The following is a 5,533-nucleotide window of genomic DNA, read 5'->3' as shown; positions in this document are numbered from 1 at the left end:
ATCGCCAGACGTCGCGCGTAGATAGGGAAGAACCACTGTAATCCTCCAGTCGCCGCCTTGGTGAGTCGATCGCTACCTGGTCGCTGCTACTTTGTCGTCTTTCCTCGCTCACTACCCCACCGTCGAGGTCATGAACCACAACCACCACCGTGAGGTGGTGGTTTTCATCGCAAATGTTGTTGATGCTATGCTGAGTGGGTCTAGCACCCACTGTCTTTCTTCCCCATTCTTTTCAGTGTTGTTGTCTTCTTCTTATTCTGCCGCTGCACAGTCGCCATTCCGGGCGGCTGTTGCGGCTGAAGATTCTCCGAACTGCCATGCGCCGCCGCCGCCGCTGTTGCTGCCATTTTGTGCAACCGCCACCAGAGAGGGTGGTTGGATCCGCTGCAAGCAAAGAAAGCAAGTGTGGGTTCGTTTTGCTGTAGTGTGTGTTATGTGTGTAACTTGTTTGGCTGGAAAACCTAGAACAACCAGCACCACCATCGTTAGGTGGTGGCTGCCACCGTGTAGCACCACCGACCACCACGAGGGTGGTTTTGTGTGTGTGTGTGTGTTTGTGTGTTGTGGAGTTGTAAATTGTAAATTGTTCTAGGAATAATAATAGAAATCTCAAACCACCAGCATAGGGTGGTGGCTGCCGCCACCGGCCGCCGTGTCGGGTGGGGGTGTGCCTCGTTGTATGTTGACTCGTTTGTGATGTTTGGATAAGGGACATAAACCCTAATGGGCCCAATGAAGTCCTAATTGACATTAAAGCGCAAACATGTGTCTAATAGGCTTAATGGACCCTAATGGATCTAAGCACTTAGGTAATGGGTCTATCGGGCTAAGATGGGTTGGAAACCCTAATTAGTGTTTGGAAAACCCTAATTCCATGAAATCCTAATTTGGGACTTATCGGGACCGCATCGGAATTATTTAATGAACTTAAAATATTAATTAATAATCATTGCAAATTAACCTAAGGCCATGTGAGACTTAATGGATTAAGTCCTTAATGGGTTATGTGAGAAACACTTAACCCTAATTATCATTTTATGTGAAACCCTAATTTCACTTGGGCCTTAAGTTGGGCCTTTTTATTGGGCCTTGATGATTGGGTTATTAATGGGCCATCCAAGATCAAGCAAATGGACTAGAATAATTAATGGGCTTTGTGGTAAGGCCCATATGAGTTGGGCCTAATTTGGAAAATTAGGCCATAGATGGGCCTTTATGATTATGTGATATTGGGCCATTAGAATGTCGAGTTTTTGTACTGGACTAAATGGTTGGGCCTTATGGTAAGACCTTGTAAAGGTTTGCGCCCAATTTGGAAAATTGAGCCATATGTTGGGCTTTGACTCATAGTTGATTTTTGGGCCTTCGGATTGGGCATTGGGCTTGAATCAAGCTAAGTTAGGGGTAAAGCAGTTTTTACCCCCAATATGGATTTATGGACATATGTTGGAGCCCGATTATTAATTGGGTGATCTTTTGATATTGACAGTTTGGGAATCTGTCTTCTAACAGTTGGGGTTGTGTCTACAGGACTTCAGCAGTGTGAGGTGAGTTACCTTCCAGTAGAAGTGGGTCTAAGGCCACAATGTCGGCCCACTAGTAGGAGTTTTTTGTTAGATAATTGTCTGGTTAGCCAGTATTTGATATGTTTTATGTGCCAGCATGATATGATGTTATGTGATAGTGGTAGTAAGGGGGAATAGTCCCCATTTACCGGTCGATATGGTTGAAGGGGTAGTTTAGTACCCAACTATGCTACACAGTATGTTTATGTTATGTTGTGTTATTATGTGGTAGTGGTATGGGTGAAATAGACACTGTAACTGGTTGAGATACACCGGAGGGTAGGTCGGGCACCCATATATGCCTGACAGGGGGGTCGGTTGAGCACCGCGGTATGCTCAACAGGGTAGGTCGGTCACCCAGATATGCCTGACAGGGTAGGGCGGGCACCCAAATATGCCCGACAGTATGTGATTTGTATGGTATGTGGTATGATGGGGGAACTTACTAAGCTTCGTGCTTACAGTTTTCAGTTTTGGTTTCAGGTACTTCATTTTCAAAGGAAATGAGCCAGCTTGATCGCAGCGCATCACACAATGTTGTCCGCACACGAGATCTTTGGGATTACACTCTGATATGGTTTTATGATACTATGTTTTGATTATTGACACTTGGGTTTTGATATGGGATATTATTATGAATGTTTTTACACTGATGGTTTTATGTAATAACTTAATTAAAACAAAATTTTTGGCTTGTATTTTTGGGATGTTACACCTACAAAGCCCGCGCCGAAAATTACTATAATAGACGTGTCTAAGTGAAGAACTTCAAGGTAGGTGAATGGGTGTTGAGGAAGAATAAGTCCAACCATGCACAACCTCAACGAAAATTAAGCGTCACCTGGTAAGTCCCATGCAAGATTGTAGAAACACATCGAAACTGAGCTTATGTTCTAGAAGCACAAGACGGGAGGCCCATCCCCCGAACCTGGAACGTGCAAAATGTGTGCCACTCTTACTCTTAGAGCAAGGAGAAAAGGTAGAGCAAGGCACATCAAGGGCAAGGGCAATGTGATCTAATTCTAAGTTGATAATTACACCTCCATCAAGTAGCTCTAGTTTAGGCCCACTTTCATGCCAATATTTAGTCATTGTTATTCTCATTTGATAAAGTTGATATCTAAAAAGTACTATCAATAGAATGATGAAAATTGACCATTTCAAAAAAAAAATTGAGACTTCTATTAATATACAAGCTTGGCATCATTTTAATAAGAGGTTGTATACATTTACCAGGTGATAACAAGAAATGATCATCCACGTCACTTGAACGAAATCGATGTAAGGGTGCAACAATAGGCTTTAAAGGCTCATAACCTTTCCTTAAATGTGTCAATCTAATTCAAAGGACTATTGCATTTGCCTATGACATGAACAAAGGCTTTAAATTTTCATAACCTTTCCATCACTACAAAATACCTAAGTCCTAAATGCCTCGACGTGACAATCTCGGTTTAACTTAGACGACTAGGGAAATAGTGCAAATCTCTTATGTCCAAGAGTTAGAACATACTCTTGGAAAGGTAATTGCAAACCCTTACTTAAAAAGGAATACCTTAATAAAAAATGAACCAGTCAAAGTTTACGTGAGAAAGCTAGCCAAAGCCTTGACCTAAAAATACAGGCTCATGACTCTAAAGAGGGACGCCCGGACTTACTAAAGCGAGCTCCTAAGATAAAGCTGAAATACTACGGGTAAGAAAAAACAGCTCCCATCAACCAAAAGAGAGCATACTTTGGGTCCTAAAAACTTGCCAAAAGAATGGGAATTACACTCGATAAATTCCTAAGGCCAACACTAAATTTGGGAAGAATTCCAACCCAGAATAGCCAACATAAACCATTTGGGATGAGAAGTAAAGAAGCTTTAAGCCAAAAGCGACCATGACCTAAGTACCACCAGTAAAAGTCTATTGTTCAACAAAAATTCCCTACACTTAAGCAAAGGCCACGTAACGCTACAAGAAAAACAAAATATTGTTCAAATTTGTTTCTTAAACATGAAATAGGAGAGAAAGGATCACTTACCAAGAGGGATGGAGGAGGTCCAGACTTTAGACGAGCTACCTTCAGGTTGGCTCTCTTTAGTATCAGAATCGTTGCATAATCAGCGAAGGCCTTCCATATCGAGCTAACCAAGATGAAGGTAGGAGGCAAAGTATGTCTCCATGAAGGTTTTTACAAAGGCATGCATTTCGTGGGTATGCTCCACGATAACGCTTGACCTTCTAGGGGTAAACTTCCTGGTGGAAACTTGATCCCGAACCACTTATTTTCCACCCTCCATGTCGGCAGCCATACATGCCGCCTTCATCCACCGGACCCTCAACGAGAACTCAACGCTCTCAACAACCCGGTCCACTATGCGAACGATGCATTTCTGGAGAAGCCAATCCATATCTTCCTCCAAAACTTTCCTCTTCAACTCCTCCACATCTAATTGCTCGCCCTGTAGCTTCACTATCCTCTCCAATGCCTCTTTCTCCGCCTCCACTCCCTCCACCTACTGCAACAGGCGCCCCACCTCTACATCCAAACCCATCACATACTCCTCAACAGATGCCTACTCCCTAGGAAACAAGTCATAATGCTCCTCGAATTTGTGTTTCTCGATCTTAAGGCCCAACACCCTCTCCCTTAGCTCATCATATTCAGCCTTGGTGGTAGTAAAGTCTGCCAAAGTCAAGCTAATGTGACACAGGCGCCCGATCACAATGACCGAATAAGGGGCAACCAGGGCCACCACATACTGCAAGCTATTATCTATGTGGGAATTGGTGAGGAGCTCCAATGCTTATATGGTGGGTGAGGGGAACACGTGACAAATCAACTCATATGCAAATGAATAATGCGTAAGTAGAGACTCATGAGTAAGATTCCACTCTGGGAGAAAGATGCAAGAATTCGTCGAAGGTGAAGGGGAGCACCCGCATCAACACTTTCTCTCAATGGAAATGAAGTAAAGCCAGAGGAGGTAGGGACTTTAACCTCTAGCTCTTTTCCAAACACATAACAACTAAGGTCAGTGTCATCCTTCGAATCTTGTTTTGGTTCATGAGGCATTTTTGTTGCCTCAGTGTCCATCCCTTTCGACATGTACGAAACGACATCATCGGGAATGGTAATCAAAACGTCGGACTCCCCCAACAAGAAGTACACATTATGTCTCTTGCAAAGAAGTTTTCCAATGGTACTGGTACCAACGTCACTAGCAAGTGGGGAGTCTACCCAAAATATTCATCACTTGGTAGTTGTCCGGCTACTGCCAACCGTCACCTCCTTCGTTGGCTCGTCTTCAGAGTTCTGAGGCGCAGGTTCATTGCAAGAAACACCCTCAACAATTTCATCCACCAAAGGATCAACTTAGGGTTCAAACCCCTCTTTCCTAACAATAGGGGCACCAAGCACCAGGGCTCCATCAACGCTAATGGGTAGCGGGAGGATCTCCACCAAGGGTACCTCACGATACTAGATATTGCCCTTATATTTGCCCTGTAGAACCATTCCAAAGGGCATGATCGTCTCCTGACCTACAAAGATAGGCAGTAAACAAAATGGGTAAATCTATTTTATCAAAAAACATACCTTTTTTTTGGTGGGGGAGGGGGGCAAGGAAAAAAGTGCTTACCATCCTTCTCCACAAAGTGCTGGGGAATCATCCCTCGAGTCCTCCAGGCGACACTCATCCCCATCGTGGCTAGGATGTGATTTTCCCAGTACCTTTTTTGGGGGGCGGGAGCAAATACCCCTTAGCGTCTGCACCACGGTTAAGCTAGCACCCCATACTTGAGGCGTCCGGTTAGAGAAGACGGTCACCCAGGAGTAGCTGTAACCAACTAGGTTGCGATTCACCCAAAAACACTTGTCTTGCTAGATTTTCTTGGGTGCTTCCTTGTTAACCATGAACACATTAATGCCTCACCTTTGAGAAAACATATGAACACCAGATTGGGTGGAAGAGTTGAAAT

The sequence above is a fragment of the Lactuca serriola genome, chromosome 7 (genome assembly GCF_051521515.1).
Source record: "Lactuca serriola cultivar US96UC23 chromosome 7, Lser_US96UC23_V15, whole genome shotgun sequence".
NCBI classification, from domain to species: Eukaryota; Viridiplantae; Streptophyta; class Magnoliopsida; order Asterales; family Asteraceae; genus Lactuca; species Lactuca serriola.
The sequence above is the reverse complement of the archived record's forward strand: the minus strand, read 5'-3'. Positions refer to the sequence as shown.